General features: G+C 44.2%; 1 long non-coding RNA gene across 3 annotated transcripts in view; it reads right to left on the bottom strand.

Annotated features, from left to right (window-relative positions):
* Window positions 1–17,710, bottom strand: part of LOC139992274 (uncharacterized) — a 201,145-nt gene that overhangs the window by 13,046 nt on the left and 170,389 nt on the right. Inside the window, exon 3 of one of the 3 annotated variants that reach the window (XR_011801062.1) lies at window positions 2,190–2,509. The exons of the other annotated variants lie outside the window; for them this stretch is intronic. This is a non-coding gene — a long non-coding RNA (uncharacterized lncRNA). Of the gene's footprint in view, window positions 1–2,189; window positions 2,510–17,710 lie in introns of those variants that run through there. 3 annotated transcript variants of the gene reach the window in all.

Raw genomic sequence — 17,710 nt, 5'->3', positions numbered from 1 at the left:
CCGGAGAACGAGCCTGGTGGTCTCTGCCGATTCTACGTTGCTTCTCGTGCCCGTGGAAACCCTGTCTTCTGTCATCTATAGCTACGATACCTTGCGAACATTCGTGTCTCTTCTAGAATTATATATCCTGTTTAATAATCGTTATGTGTCTTTATTCGAAGTATCTTGGTTAATTAGCCCGGTTTCATCCAAAGTTTCAGCGAAGTTCGTACAATGAGTACTTGTTCTGTTGTAATTTGTCAGATTCGTTAATGAACTCGTGGGTCTTGGGAGGAAACGAAGATGGTGGTGACAGATGAGAAAGTTTCGATTTTGTCTATCTTCAATATCGAGAGTCTATGGATTTATCTTTGTTAATAATTCGAAACTTTGATATTAGAATTTTGAATTTAATCTCATTATCTCGCGGCAAACTAATTATCTTTATTCAATACCAGTTTGAACGCACAATGAACTAACTTCAAAGATCATCATTCATCGTTCCCCTTGTACATCGAATAAACACGTAAACACACTGTCAACTTACGATAGTCAACCAACCTAATTAATACCTAGTATCTTCTCTCAACAAGCAACTTCATGATCCCTTTAAACGTCAGTCACGATTCTCCCATCATCCCGAGTCAACGCCGTAAATACGGTAGCCTATGTAACAGCGTCGGATCGTTTGGACAATCTGCATAAGACAGTCGATCGGGGTGGCGCGGAAGGACTCGCGTGAGAACCTCTGCAGGACGCGGAGGATGCGGCACGTCGTCGTGGCGGACAACTGGATGGATGGACGGGACTTGGCTCGGTCGGCTCACTCGTAGCGAGGCGAAGGGTATTATTAGGACCGGGGCCGAACGTAATGACTTAATACTACGAGGCTGCCCTATGCTGGAAACCGTCTGCCTATGCTGCCTCGGGAACGACTCTCGAGTCTCTTCGGGCTAACTTCGAGTTAGCCTCGCGAGTCTACGTCTGTAGATCCATCGGTTTTCTCGGTGAGATTATTGCTTTATCGAGCGGAGATTTCGAACGGAGATTGAGTATAATAACTGGCGTTAGTCGGCGTGTATGCTAAATATTAACTCTCTGCTGGAGATGAAACGGTAGCAAATCCGGAGGATCGTAAATATCGAGGGCAAGAATTTAATAATGTTCTTTCTTGATCGGGAGGATCAAGTTCGAGTGCGGTGTGGGAGTGTAGAGCGAGGGAGGATAGCTGGTGCCTCGTGGTCGGTGTTTCTATACATATCAGGTGTAATAGACGCGTTGTTCATAGTTGTTGCAAGAAAAATATCTTCGAGCTTTTTCTCTGTTAGTAAATAATTTACAAGTCTTTGGAAAACAGAATGTTGGAAGCTGAGTTTGCAGGCTCGTGAAAGCTAGATTAAGCTGAATATAAAGTACAATGCAGATGTTCTTTACTTGTTGTAATAGGAAATGTTCGTTCTTCTCGCGTCTTTAAATAATGTAGGAATCTTTGGAAAGTCGAATCTGTAGAGAATCGAGGTTACAAGGGATCATAAGACGGAAAATATTTCAAGCCCTTCTTCATTCAATACTCAGGGTAGAACGTATCACCCTAGAGATCGGTTTAAGTTGCGATCCATCCCGTTCTTCCTTTGAAGCGGTCATAGCTCTCGGGAACTCTCGCGATATTCTTCCCATTTCTGCTTCGTGCTTCTAGTCAGCACGTTTTTACGTTCGCCTGCTTCCTTCGTACCTTCTCAGTTCGGTAAAAACATAGAAAACCGCGAGATGGAGGATGCCATCCCCAGGGACCCTTTATTGGAAAGTATTTCTCTGGTTTCCCTTGTACTCTTGGCAAGTTGCGCGCTTGCCGCGTAACGATGGGAAAATTACAACTCCTGGACCATGGAATTCCTTCGCAAGTCTCTTTTCAGGCACCGTTACTAGTTGCGCGACGAGAAAACTAGCAGATTGGTACCTGGCGACAAATCCGCTTCCTCGAAACGTACCGTCCCGGCGTCTCGATTAATCATGAGATAATTACTGCAATTAGATGACTCTTCGTTCACGTTATATTATTCGCTCGAAGCTACTCCATTAATATCTACGGTACGAGAAGATTAACAAAAAGTAGACAAATAGATACGGAACATAAACAAACAACGGGTAATATAAATAAACAAGTGGAGAATGTAAATAAATGAGGAGAGATGGTAAATACACGCACTGGAAATGCATTCTCGTGTATAATTACTGCTTCGCAAGTAGTTAAATTCTAATTAGTATGTCTTTCTTCTTGCATACATTTGTTAAGTATTCATTTGTTTCCCTGTTACATCTTTAATGTAAAGCGCAGCAGAATGATTTATTTCGACAGACTATTCTACTTTATTAGGTTTTCGATTATAAGCTCGAGACTGCTTGCAGAAGGTCGCAAATGAATTTTTCTAATTCTTCAAAGATCCCTCTGAAGGGTGGCTCCCTTGTTCTTTTTCTTTCTTTCCGTGCAAAAGGATGACTGGTGGAGTAATTGCCTTAATCGTCCCGCTATCTGGAACACAGCGTCAGGCCATTAATAGCCTCGTCTTGAGAAACTGCTCGTGGAAATGGAGCATATTTTTACTCGACAATAAGATGCCCCTCTGCGCAGTGTTGCGTTAATAATGCACGCTCGCCTTACAAGAACACGTTTTACGAGATTTTCATCCGTTTCACAGTTTGCGACGCTGTCGAGGTATAAGAAACGAGAATTCAACGATACTTTGCGGTCGAATAAAAACACGGACGACCCAAGAATGAAAAATTCGAAGCGCTATTAGTGTTTGCTCGGCACGTTCCACGGATATTCTGTAAATCAGAATCTCTTGCAGTATCTAGGAAAGTATCCTAATCGCGATATGGTTGGTGGTCGACCGGTTTTCGTGGAATTAGCATAATTACCGCGTCCACGATGGGAGGAATCGACGCGAAGACTAGCGAGGAGAAATTCGTGGCGGGGAACAGCTGTGAGGATGGGATCCTGAGGTATTTCAGAGGGTCAGGGTCCCAGTGTTGCAGACAAAGTCGTCAAAAGTCCAAACGAGCCTCTCGTTTATCCATCACAGCATCGTAGCTTCGGGCCAGCCAGGGAAACACGCTAATCGCGGACCTCTATGACCCGCCATTTTAGCTCGTTCTCTACCTTTCTGCTTGCAAGCGAACTATGCGCCTTTGAACAGATTCTACGTTTACTGCAAAATTTGTTTGTTTGTAAGAATTTTGTCAGCTTTCAACGTAGCTTTCATGGTAATTGGATTTTTCTGGCGACTTTTTCGTCTCGAAACGATCCATTTAGGAATAGAAGAAATCGGATCAGAAGATACGGACAATAGGAAACGTTAATCCATATTATTTTACCATTCTCATCTCGTTTACCTGCCATTTTTCGCCACGTGCAACGCGTCGATATTCGTTTGATCCCCGAGAGCACTGCACGGAATAAAGAAGCGAAAAATAAACCAGCTTTTGAACAGTGAAGCAACCTTCTCTGGAGTGTCGTTTGTTCGTTACCGGTGTCTTCTAAATCCAGGTTATGACGGACATAATCTAAGGGAAATTCGACGCGTGCTACCGCGAGTACGTCCTTCGTTCGACTTTATCGTCCCTGGGCTTCCCATCGATTTCCCCTTTCCCGTCTCGACTCGAGAGAGGAATTGAAATCTTTACACCGTCCCTGTTCGACGTGATTCGAAATTGCGCTCGTTTCTACGGATAAATATATACGATTCACGAGGAAAAGGACGGCGGGTCGTCCGACGGTTGTCAAAAGACTGAAGAATAAGAGGAACGATGGCTGTTAAGTCGAGTCGCACGACCAGAACGGCCAAGAGAAATACGTGGAAGCAATTTCGTGCGGCGCTTCAATAATTATAGTTTGCAGCGCGTAAATCACTTCGCCGAAAGCGTGCTGGCCGGGACGAGTGGCGGTGGCGTCAGGCCGCGCGATCTTTGCTCGAACTAACTGGCCTCCTGGAACGGAAGGCCTTCATCGTTCCGCGGCCGGCTCCGTTAATGTCTTTATTATGGGCGACGATGCCCGCTGTCGGCGAATAAAACGATCTGGCCGTGAAACGGAGTGAAGGGAAGGAGAGAAACCAGTGAGATATAGTGCACCCCCGTTCGTAAGTAACAGGACATTTGCTGGTCTCGTACAGAACGCGATGATCGATCCGGATAGCCAGGGAAACGATCGGCCAGAGTCAAGCTAGATAATGTAATTTTTAAGCAATATTTTTAAACTATATTTGAGAACAGTCTATTTAATTCATATCGTGTACATTGACAGCTCGACGACTATATTTTCTACTAGGATATAAGCTCTACGATCTTAAAGTTTGAACGAATTTCCTCCCGCAGTTGTAAGAACGAATATGGAATATAGCATAAGAGGGATTCCTGGTGACAGATTGATCTTGGTACACATATATATGGAAATATTTGGTCAAGTTTTGAGAAGGTAAAAGAGGGAAAGGCGCGGGAACATGCCGGAAACGTAGAGTATTCGAGTCACAAATCACGTAGGATCGCGTCAGGGATTGAAGAGCAGCTGAAATTGGCTGACAATCGTCCGAAACGAGGTCATGGAAAAGCAATTGCCACTACGTGAACCGGATCTTGGAAATTCCCGCAAGTGGAAAGTTTGCAGCGGGGAAAATTGAGCTTCCACAAGGGAGAGAAATATTCGGGAATGGAATCGGTTCAAAGGTCGACGATATACCGGAGAACCGTAGACAGTTTCACGAACGATTAATACACCTGCCGTCGGTGTCGGAGAAACGAGACTCTGTTAAACGCCAATCTATTCACTGGACCTTTGACCGACCCTTTTAATCTCTCTAACAATACGAGAACATGGTTTTCTTTGGCCTCTCCTAGAATAAATACACCCTATCTGCCCTTATCTCTGTTCCAGGATAAAAAAAGATACGGTCGATTCTCTTGCAGCGTAGACACGTTCGTTCTGCTCGTCGAACGGATTTATCGCCGGTTACGAAAGGGGTTAATTACCACGTACGAGATGCCAGTCCCTTTTTGGCTGGGGCGGCGAACAGGTAGTGGAAAAGCGTTCGTTTTTTTCGACATCCGCGCGCCAGGTGATATATGCCATTATTATCTGACAGTTAAGGCCATAATCACCGTGGCGCCAGGTAGGATCCGGTCTTTATACGTTCGTGCCCGATAGATACCGTGAATTATAACCACTGATCCTTCTAATCGTCGATCCTTGATTTTTATTTGGATAAAAAATTAGATTACGACAGGTGCATCCGGATCTTCCAAAGCGAGACATCGTATTAGATACGTTTCATTAGATAAACTTTTTCGGTGAAAGAACAAGAAAGTGGAAAAAGAAAAGTCGATGCAAAACTGGCTGACACAATTTCTTCAACTTTTTTTTCAAGACTCTTCCGTTACGCAGCTTTTTCTCATTACCGTCCAATGTTCAACACGTTTGGAAATCTTACGACGTCTTGGCAAACATACCTCTGTCTGGAATAGGAATAATGCTTTATTTGCCAATGTACTTAATAGTCGGAGTATCTATGCATGGTCTGCTCTACAAACTCGTTCCTCTCGAATAAAACACTCGGCACAAAAAGGTAACCGGTTCGTTAATTTTTCCAGGTTTCTTTAATGACCGAACGCAACGTCGACCGCACGTCGATGATCGCGAACGTTTGCCGAGGAACAATCGCCTAACGACTGGTTGGAAGCGTTAACAGAGCTAAACTTTTTCCATGCCAGTCAGGAAAAATGCCATTCGGAATATTTGCCCGTTTCGTTCGTTTCGTTGCTCGTTAATGAGCTCGGTAACGTTGTTAATTTTAACGTGGAAATCTGTGTTACCTGTTGAATAAAAGGTTGCTCCGGTAATGAAGCCGATGATTAAAGCACGGTCTCCTATTTTCCACCGGTAATTACCGTATTGCCACGAAGAACAACCAGTTTTTCCCGACTGCGTTTCCACCCGCGTCAATTATACTAGATTTACTTTGAGCGTAATTGGGAGCCGCACAGGATGATACACCCGCGATATCACTCGTTCCAAATCTTCTTGCGCGTACATCAGGGGATGGTTTCATCTATTCTCACTTTCATAAATCTTTTTCAGGTGGAGATGGACGAAGCGACGTTTGCAGCTAAGACGATCGGGCGCAAATGCAAAAAATAACTAAATCACCAGAAAATGGAATATATTTTACGGTATTTAGAAGATAAGGCACGCTTTTATCCGACTCTCAGTTCTTTATGGGTGTCTGTAAAAATATGAATTTGCATAAATATTCACAGTCCAGTTGTAGAATTAAAACGGTCGGACTAAAAATAGCGTATCTAGAAATTTCTTCTTGCGAACATTCCAACGATCGATGATACTACGTTGCTACGTAATAGTCCAGTAATCCTTCTTTCGAAACACGATTACAATTCGTGTAATACCACTTTCAGCGAAGATCATCGCGTTGAAGAAGATTTCGTTCCTCGACCGTAACCTTCACGCTTAAACCACCGACATCATCATCCATCTTCTGACCTCGTTTATCGATTCGCCACGTTGCAAATCTCGCCGAATCGCAACAAACTTGAGTTCTCCTGACTAATTCTAACCTCGTTTCACGAAGGTTTGCTTCGAGAAACCTATTTTGTTTCTCTTATTAGCGGGAACGCAATTTGGTCTACCTGGTCGCGCGCAGCTGTGCCCTTTCCTTCTGCGGTCGAGAAATTACGCGAGTTCCGTCAGTGCACGGATTCACCTGCTCGCTAATGACTCTATCGAGGCCAGACCGTTCTGATCGCGCCGTCTCCACACCTGTCTAGGCCGGTTTCTCCGGAAGTTCTACCTTCTGATTCGTAAGGGGTCTTCGAGTCACGTTAGATTATAGGTAACGGCATAGTAGTCGATGATCTACCATTTCCTCGATGAGAAAACGAGGGTTGAAGATGATACCTATATTTGAGAGTTGATGAAGGAAGAGTTTCGAGTATTTAGGAAATAGAGTAATCCAGCTGATTAGAGTTGAGGTGGTTGTAAGGAATTAAGACGTCTATCAAGGTTGGTAAGTGAATAATAGGGATTTGATCTCAACCATTTGATTCCGATAGGATTCATTTTTCTTCGCTACGCAATATTGTACGATGTGATCTGTAGATATGGCACTTTCAATGTGTGATAAAAATTCGCTTACTCTACTCTTATAATTATTTTTGAGAAGTTTGCTCTATTCGTGAACTTGAGTTTAAAGAGAAGTCATGGACCAATTGTCACTTGATTAAATAGCACCAAGTAGAAAATGATAAATCCACGAAATCAACTCGGATGGTTTCAACATTGTCAACATCTCCAATAACTAAAATCAATTTAACTTTACAATTCTCAATGTCTTCGATTACTTTGTGTCATGTATACTACGAGATAGATAGAAATTAAAGTAGCGGAATTGCATTAGCGAAGAATAAAATATCTGTACGGTCAATTTCCAGGATTCTCCGCTTGAACTTGGGCTGAATAGATATTCAGCGTATAGAAAGATAGTACTAACGCGGTGGTAGAGAGATTCAAGGTAGTTGCTCGCATGCCGTCTTAAGGACAGAAGAAGGAAGAACGCGGCCTCTGATGGCGTGACTCGTGGCACGGCGTCGCGAGGAACGGGACCGAGGGAAAATTGGAAATGCGGCTAAAAAGAGGAAAAAGTTAAATTAAATACTTCGCAGTCGGTGGCGAGCGCAGACACGCGCTGCTGCATCGGCCCATCCTTTAACTCGGATTTTTCAATTTCCTCCGGGAACCGGCAGTTTCTTCTTCTTCGTTCTCCTCCTCCGCTCCTTCTTTCGTTCCCTCAGTCACCGTTCCTCCGACCAACGTGTCTCGCCTTATCCACCGTCGGTGTTCGGCCGCTTTTCCTTCCTCGCTCTTCTTTTTGGCCCTCGTCCCCGCGAACCAAGGCTCAATGTCACTCCGACGGTTCCCGGTGCCGCAGGCCGCACGATACCTCGAATATCTCGTAGCTTCTTTAAGGTAATCACTTGAGAAATTGCTCCCTTTGCGCGTCGCAGACCTCCCTCCTCCTACCCTTCTCCGCTTGATCCTGCCTTTTCTCGGATTCAATTTCTGCGATGTATCTAACTGGAGGAATCTTGTTCGACTAACGGATGACGGTTAAACGATGGGTTAAATTCTTTCAGCGGCGGTGAGTACCGCAGTTGGAAAGTTTTATCGTGAACGTGACACGTTTGGGAATTTATCGGTAGAAATTGGCGAGCGAAGGGTGAAGATTGGCGTATTGACAGCAGTAGTGGCATGTCTGTGATGATGAACAGATCGTCGCTATCCCCACCAGTTCTTGCAACTGATTTCGAGGAGCGATCTGTTATGGTAGCATTGTTGCAATTAGCAACTGCTTGTCGTCGATTTGACAGTTGGAAATTGATATTTGCGTAGGTAGGAATTGGTAGCTGACGATCCACGTTATGCTTGCACATGCACGTAATTGACTGCTCGATCCGCGATCTGAAATTAATTATCAAGATCTAAATCTCAATTTTTGAAAGAAGCGGTAGCTACCATCGAAGTTTATTCGTGCGATGAAAATCGTTACACTGCAGATTATCCAACGATTATTTTATCGGTTGCTTTCCGAATCTGTGAACCGTGGATTTTGCGATGCAGCTGAAGCCAGCGGAAGTTTCTTGCGTGGAGGCTCAATAACGTTGAAGTTGGCCCCTGAATTCGATATTAATCCAGCGTAAACTGGGAGCAGAAGTATTACGACGGAGTCGGTGTGCTGGTCGACCGCTAAATGAAATCTCACGTGCATCTCGTATGAACATCGATACACGGTCTTCAGGGTGTTTATAATTGGCGGAAAGTTGGAAACAAGGGCTCTCGTCTGGCGCAACTTTTGATGAATTTAATTATAAAAAAAGAGGCGAAACGAAGCTCGAGATCCTAAAGTGGCCTCTGGCCGCAACTTTCTCGTCTTTTTCTGGTAACGCGTTGCAAGTATTCCGCTGCTACCTCAATGCCAGTTTTCAACTACAAGCGGAGTCTAAATTAAACGAATATTCCGGCATTTAACACCGTAATACCAAAGCGAAGAGCTACGAACGTACAGCAGCCTTTTACGCGATTCGAACGAGAGGAGAGGATAGATCCACGAGGTCTTATGGATCCAAGATTCTGGAAACGGTGGAAAAGCGGAACGACAGGCAGACGCAGAGTGGCGTGAAATGGAAGTCAGAGCACAGACACGTCGGTATCATCGGTGTGTAGCGGTCCTGTCAATCAGAGGTCTTAGACTATGGCCGCGACGCGCCAGCAATCTCTGTCGACCCTCGATATCCCGCGACTCCGCCGGAATAAAAGCCTGTTCTGAAAAGCCTCCGCGACATCGACAACCTGCCACCAGTTATTCGTTGTGGATTTCCCGGGTCAACGGACACACTTCCGTCGTTCGATCCGCTCGAGATCGTGTCTGATCTTAGCGGTAAATATTTATTTTAGTGGCCGATCGAGTGGGACAACACCTGTCGGTTGAAACTGCTTTGCAAAACGTACAATCCAAATATGTGAAATATTACGGGTACTGGGAAAATCAGTAGACTTCAATTATATGAACTATTCGTCTTTAGGCAAGTTTGTGTAAGCGGATAGTTACTGCATATTTAACGAATCGTAACCAGTACGTCGAAGCAATCAAATACGCATGTACGTACATAGATTTTTATGAGCGTATACATTTCGATCTTTAAAGGTTTGATCCGTCGGAACGACAGTTTATCAGAACGCGCATCAACTGTAACCACAACCTTAGTTCTTTGTGATAACGATAAATTTTCGCCGATCCTATTTACACACACGCATTAGATTTAGGTATTTGAAGTTTCAGCGACGAACAAGAATAAATAATAAAATAAAAGAAGGATTAAAAAATTTTCCATGCACAAAGCTCTGCCGTTCCAAGAATAATCCCGCTGATGGAGCGGATAGATTCTATGCGGTTCTTCGTCGTCGTTCGATCTAGGTCGTCAAACTCCCTCATAGGCGTTTACCACCTTTGTAACACTTTTATACCCGAGAGGGTCTCTCACGCTGCCTTTGAACCCGCCAAGACGGGATAATTGCACGTGACAGCCTGTCGGCGTGGACGCGCGAACGCCTTTTTGCCCTCTTCTCCTCTTTCTGCTTCCCTTCCTGTGCACCGCGCACCTTTTGTTTCTACGCTCGTCTCTTTGTTATTCGCGGCGTGGCGTTCTGCGTTACAAGGCTGGTTTTGAATTAGTGCTCGCGCGAACGGCATTCTTCGACTTTCGCGCGGTTACAGCGAACAATAACGCCCGGGGAAATTGCTGAATCAACTTGTCGCGCGAACGTTTTTCATCGGACAACCGGAGGAATTTGTCGCTGCGGAGAAGATGGCGATGGTTCCGCGTGGTGCAGCGAAATCTCCAGTGATCTGTTTTCTTTTAACAAGACCAGACGTTAATGTATTCGAGTTTTTATTCCCTTTATCCTTCCTCCTATTCTCCGCCAACAATGTCAGTGTGGAAAGTGGAATATTTTAAAGCCAACGATGCGAGATTCGTTATTTACACGTAAGAAGAGCGCCGGATTGATTCGAAGATTCGAAAGAGCATTTCTCCGATTTTCAAGCTCCTTCGTCGTTTCACTTTCGTTCGGTCCTTGCCCGACTGATAGGTATTTACGATGGCTGCTCGATTTAATCACGATTTATGAGCACGACTCGACTGATGTACGGGCAAGTACGGATCTTCCAGTCACCCAGAAGGCGAACCGACCTTTGTCGTCGCCGACTTTTTTCGCGGTCGATACAACTCTGCTCGGCCGCCACTTTTTCCTTTGATCGCAGAGCCCTGAACCTCCGGCTCGATCGATTAAAACGACCTACAGAGTCAGGTGAAAGAGGGTTGGCTGATAATTACCGGACCCTGATGATGGAAGTTCAGCTCGTTTGAAATCAATCGACAAGTACGATCTCCAGATACATACTTGTATCTTAGAATACTCGAGACAAATCCTCTTATGACAATTCCTTTCGAATCTGTCTGTCCAGCGTTTACAATTTTGACTTAATTTTTATCAGCAATTAATAACGAAGAGGTAATTTTGACTGAATATTTACAAATTGTCCAAGTGAGACCAAGACAAGAATTTTTCTTCAGTTTACTTTCCGCCAAGAAAAGCAATAATACGCCTTTTAACAGACTTCAATTATCGAAGGAAATAACAAATGTCCAACAAAATAGCGGTCCTAAAAAGCTAAATTAAAGAATCTAACTATGAATCCCAGCATTAGCATGAAAACACCGTTGCTTTTATTAAGAATACGAAAACGCTGGCTCTTCTTGGCTCAAACCCAACCAATGACGAGGTCTGTGTATTCTTTTCTTCCGAAGAAACGGAAATATCGTAGATCATCGATGGCTAATCGAGCTGGTGCCGTTCCTCTCTGGGACGCGCGTGGATCGTTCGAAAGAATGAGGGGAATAAACGACGTAATGTATGCACGCTCACCGCAGGAGATCGACTTAATGCCTTGGTCAAGTTACTCGACCCACCTCCGCCATAAGACACCGTGGCTCGTTTGAACGCCATAACTCTTTTCCCGTAACCTGTCCGCCGTGTAATTGCCGACCTCTGAACACGAAGGAAACGCCGACGACTCCTTCGGAATCTTAAGGTGTATTCAGCCAGGATGATTGGTTGGAAAACAAACTCGCCTCCGAGCTGACGATCTCGTAGTCCTCCTAATTTCCGCAGCTTGTTCGATCTCTAATGGTCGCCGACATCTGTAAAAGGAATTTTTAAATCGAGAAATATACGTTTATTAGATTTTCGTCAAAGAATAGTCCGAGTATCAAGCATCCCATAATTTAAAATATATTGTATAATAAATTACGGCTACAAACTTGCCAAAACTTGTTATATTCTAAAATATACCACGAACGTTGGATCAGTTCCATCGTCGTAAAAATCCATTCGTTTCGTAGAATTATTTCAAATTTAGATATTATATAGTATACATCTTACTCTTGGCGCCATTAATTACCCAAGAATCACGCTTTGCCTGAAGAACACGTACGTTGAAAGAGGCTATCGTTTCGAAGCGGTGAAACGACACGATCGCGCGATACCAAATGTACAGAACTTAACGTCTGGCCACGCGAACGTTCGTGCAGGAAACAAATACGCGCGGTCGCGTCGTATAATAGCGAGGAACACGCGCGATAGACATTGATATCGATACGTTAACGCGTACGGCTCGTTGTGGTCTCTATATTAACCTGATCGCAACGGTAACGCCTGTAATTCGCCTGGCACGATTCGCCTCGGTACTCTCGTATAATTCTTCCCGGCTGTTCGACGGGTCTCCTGTACGTTTACCGCGGCTCGTAAGAATTATTGCCGGGTATAGATCATCCATTCAACACGTCTGAGAATTTGTTTAGTTCATACCAGACTCTGAATGTAACCTTTTTCCACTAGAGCTGTGAAAAGTCTATATTACAAATCGGAGAATCTAAAGGAAGAAAATGATAGAACATATTTTATATATGTTTTACAGAGTTTTAAGATTTAGCACCTCGTTAATTCCATATTACCAAAACTGTTTTTACTTTTGATTCTGTGGCTAAATGTGCTTTTTTATTCTGTTTAAAATTTTCAAAGTATCGCTCGTTATAATATTCCGATATTGGAAGTATTAAATTATATTGCTGGTCTTACTAATTATATTTTTGAATTCCGTAAGAAGATGACATAAATAATTGCATATTCCAAGACGACTTTCTAGAAACAATCATATTATCTTATCTTTTTTTACTTATCAATTTATTGAATCGATTAGCAGGCGTTTTGAACGACTTAATATTTTTCCAGTCGCTCCAAGTTTCCGTAATACAATGCAAAACTTGTCTTCGCACATTTCCTTCCTGCAAATACAAATCACGACAATATTTCAGAGGCAGAAACTTTTCGCGATCGACACCCTTTAAAATTTAGTTTTGACGTAAATCCTGTGTGTTTCCTGCGGAAAAATGGAGCTCCGGAAGTCGCCGCTGTTCCAGCCCTGCGATAAATAAAAGAAAGTTCCACTGGTCGTTTCAATTTACAAGTTCTTAGCGGGCAAGCGGCGCCGAAGATGAAAGAAGCGAAACACGCTCGAATTTACGGGGAAGTCCCGAGTAGATACGACCGTGCGATATTTCAATCGATAGACAACCGACCCGATTCCATTCTTGCGATTTCTCTCCTTTCGGTGCGTCTACGCGTGAACTTTTCCAACGTATTCTCCGGCGTCGTGATTGATTTCTTTCCGCTTGGAGAGATCGATCGCAGAAATCGCTTGGTATCGAACATCAAAATACTTCGAAGCGATTTGGAGGAAGAGGAAGAAATATGGTTGTGGTCTTGAACGGGACCGATTTGTGGAAAACTTGTTGAAGAAGGATCGTCGAGGAAAGTTAGTCGATTATTTAATACGATGGAAGATTCGTTCATAGCGTTGCTACACAAAATATTGAATTTTATGATCATAAACTGTGACGCTAAATTGTATAGACTGTTTCTAAACAGAATTTAGTAGTAGCACGGTGGATTGGGGGTTGGACCTACAGGTGGCTATATTCGCGTTCATATGTAAAACAAAGGATAAACGTGGATATATAAGGCGTGTCAGTTTAAAATATAAATAGGTGTATGCGCGATACGAAGGTTCACCGAGTCGAAAAAGACGAAGGTACAAGGGTAGAGGGTTAATATGATTCGGGTATCGCGAGGGAAATTTCGTAAATGGAGGTATCCTGGCGGTTGAAGATCATTTATCTTTCTTTGCGTATTATACTTTTACTTTATCATCGCTCCGCATTGTGAATTTCATTATTCTAAAAAACGATCGACATACATCGAATGTACATAGATCGAAAAAATGGTCGCTTAACAAACACAATGACTTTGCATTTCTATTTAAATTTATCAAATTTCACTCCACGAATCCTCGACTTCTTCGATCCGGTGTATTCTCGCCATTCTCATTCCATCATGTATTCTCATCATTCCATCATGAGAAAGAAACACCCTGTACGTAGGCGTACGCAACCGTATAATGTAGTCAAGCCGTCCACGTGAACCGGAGACACCATCTATCATCCTGATCTCATCCGGCGGCTTAGGCGACCCCGATACGTCATTTTCCAAATCTCGAGCCGGGACGCCTCGAGATTCACGGATCGACGCGGTTTCACGACATGGCAGCGGAAGTCGAGAGGGGTGAGGAGTCGCTGGTGAACGTGAAAAGCCAAAGGCGCACCGGTCGCGTAGGAAATAAAGCCGCGTCGAGACGCACCGACGCATTTTTCCTACCCATCAAAAGCGACGCTTCTACCTTGTCTACGTCTTGGATCCCATCCTTCGGATAAATAGTCGCTACCCTCTTGAGATCGTCGTCTTACGAAACATTTGTGCGCTCCTTTGAAAAGGAAGAACGAGATTCAATGCACATTGTCTCGAATAACTCGTTCAATTTCTCCTATTCGTGCAACAAAATGTTCAGATTGTCGGTATTATTTAATTACAGACAAATCACAATATTGCTACGAAAAGGGAACACTTTCGAAAGCGGTAGTTCTTCTTTCAAATGGACTTGGCTTGAGCGAAAGCCAGAAACCTGCCTTAAGAGTCAGCTGGATGTATTTATCGATCGTTAGAACTCTGTTCTTAGCGTTTGAGCAATGTTTAAAGGTGAAGGAAGATTATCGATATCGAGATTCGTCTGCTTGTAACTTGTAGCACGACTATTCCGATATTTACGGTACGGTGGTTTAATAACGCGACATAAAGCGACACGAAAGACCGTCTCGATGACGCTATCGAGTTCCCTTGGTTTCGCGACATGGTACACGAGGATGCGTACATGCGGATGGAACGCAAAGGCATCAATTAAAAAAGTCGTGTCGCATTATGCGGGATTCGATGAAGAGGAACGTGAAAAGGAGGGTTGGAATGCTATTACACGATCTTTAATTGAACGACGTGCTTGCACCGAACAGGAGGCTCTTGCAAGTCGCACGCAGTTTAACGTCTGTCTCGCCGTCGCGTCGTCGAGACGACGAGCCGGCTATGATTATGACGTAACTGTGAAACTTTTCATAGAAATAACGAAGGGGCAAAGAAATGTTAAAAGAATATTCTTAAAATCCTCCGAATTTTCAGATTTTGTCTATACGGATTTTTGAATATTCTAATATCAAACATTCAAGTTTTCGAGTTTACAAGCTTTTAAATCTTCGATCCGCAAATTTTCAAGATCTAAGATTTTCTCCGAGAGATTCTAAATTTCACACGAGCGTTCCTATCAAGCTTGAAATCGCCAGAAGCTTGCAGCGGCAGACGCGCATCAATCTTGGCTGTGGGGCTATAAACGTCGCAATTAAGGCGGTCATTATGGTTCCCTCGAAACCAGCCGAAGAACGCGGTCATCGATGACGCGAACATCGTTGGTAATAATCGCAGATCAGTTTCTCGGCCTGTCGAGATAGCACACGTGTGGATCGCGAATCGTCCAAGGGTTAAGTCACTGGAACCTGCAATCAGAGGAAATACGGTTCCCTCTCGAGGACGATTTGAGTAGGAGGGGACGGGAGATGGGAAAGGTGGCGACGTGGATGGCAAACGGAGAGGATGGGCAGACCCGGTACGAATGCGATTCAATACGAAATTGCAGCCCTCTCAAAATTCATGACGATTTATACGCATTGTATGCCGGATGCGGTGGGCGTGTGCGTTGCGCTCGCGGCCTCTCGCTCGACGCACGGTCATATATTAATTACGCCTGCCTCCCTATCGGTTCTGCTGCGCTTATCGACGTACACGCGTGAGTTTTGTTCGATAACGCGTTTTCTTCGTGTTTTTCAATAATTCATCGGCATTTGATTCTACCTAATTGCCAACCTATACCGTACAGTGGCTACAAAAAGTATTGACACATCGCACATATACATTCGTTATAGCATTTATATTCCGATTAATCAAGTCCAGGTATTTTACATACCGAAAGGGTTAAAGGAAGCTAAGCTTAAAATATTTTCGATGCTATAATACAGAGATTCGTTGATAGCGATATCGATGATCAAAAGAACTGTATGATAATTGCTTTTCGACGGATGATTCGAAATCGTAACTCCAGAATTGATCAGAAGTATTAATTATCGGCGTTGACCAAGAGCGAGACGAGAACCCGCCCCAGTGTGTCGAGACAGCGGCAATTCGTTGTCCGCGGGGCTAGTGAAAATTTCGGGGTCCTCGAGAGAAGCTCCACGCCTCCCGAAATTTCAAATTCGATTCCGCCTCCGGCGCGTTTTGCCATTGACTTACGGCCAGCTGCGTCACTCGGGGCGATCTATTCCCATAATTACAAACCGCGTCCCCGGACACATCCAATATTTATAGATATCGCGGGCCAGACTCGCGCGAGCCCGTGGAAACCGCCTCCAGCAGCTCCAACACGACATCCTCGGTAAACAAATAAATCTCTAACAAATTCGTTTTGGCACTATCTCTGAATTACCTTCGAAGATTTCTAACGATCTCGATCTTCTCACATGACGTGATATCCTCTAATATTAGCCTTTAAGCCTGAACTCCTCCATCATTGTATTAAATTGAATTTAACGACGAATAGGATATTTCACTATACATTCTGCAATTCCCAATGTAGCAACATATTATTGTAACGATATTCCCCGAAAACCGGCTATTGTATGTAATCCTTTTTTTTTAAATAATTCTCTGGTTCGCATCATCCGCAACACTATATTCGGTTAAACTTTGTTTCGTGGCACACAAAATTCGTGGCCTATTTTTTAATCGACCAAAGTCAACAGACGCCCAGGAAACTATGCAACATGCATGAACTTTATAAAGACACAGGTTTTAAAGCAAACAATCTGCGCGCCTTAAAGCAAGTATTCTCGAATGCTATTCATCGTAAAGTATCGTGTCTTATAAAAAGAATCACAAGTTCCAAGAACCCCAACATCAGGAACCCCAACTCGGATACTATACCCACGTAACAGCGTGTTTCACGCGTTTGTATCGTTGTAACAACCGTCGAATCCGACCGCGACGCTGACGAAACGACGACGACGAGGGCGTCCCGACGTATAAATAAGCCAGATCTGTCAGTAGTCGGACCGAGAGGGACGCGTCACTGAACAAACTTTGGGCGTAACCGGACAGCGCGTATAAATTTCGCGTGTGCGTGAGCCGCTCTCTCTTTTCTCGGGGATTCGAAGTCGTGCAATGTGCGCGCATCGCGCGTACACGCATGTACCCGCTCGCGAAGAGACGCGTATATTATAAGCGCGCCGGATGCGCGGATCGGGCGTGCTGTTGCGTACAACGTGATTTAGTGACGGCCCCGGGGCCTGATGGATCATCCATTGAATGGTAATCTTCGTTCGAGCCCCGGGACCAGCTCCGAGGCTCGTCCTCGCCGACTCTTTCTCTTCGTTTCGTCTCGTTCCTTCGTTTCGTCGCTCCTTCGAGAGTCTCCATGACGTCGTCGAGTTTGCACGCCCGTGGAATGTTCTTTTGAAGAAATGGGCGGGGGTTTGATAGGAGTGGCGATCGTCAAGGTGTGTTTCGAGTGATTCTCTGGGTTTATCGAGGTGGTCTGAGGTTGGCGGTACGATAGAGATC

The sequence above is a fragment of the Bombus fervidus genome, chromosome 11 (assembly GCF_041682495.2).
Source record: "Bombus fervidus isolate BK054 chromosome 11, iyBomFerv1, whole genome shotgun sequence".
In the NCBI taxonomy this organism is placed as follows: Eukaryota; Metazoa; Arthropoda; class Insecta; order Hymenoptera; family Apidae; genus Bombus; species Bombus fervidus.
The sequence above is the reverse complement of the archived record's forward strand: the minus strand, read 5'-3'. Positions and strand labels throughout refer to the sequence as shown.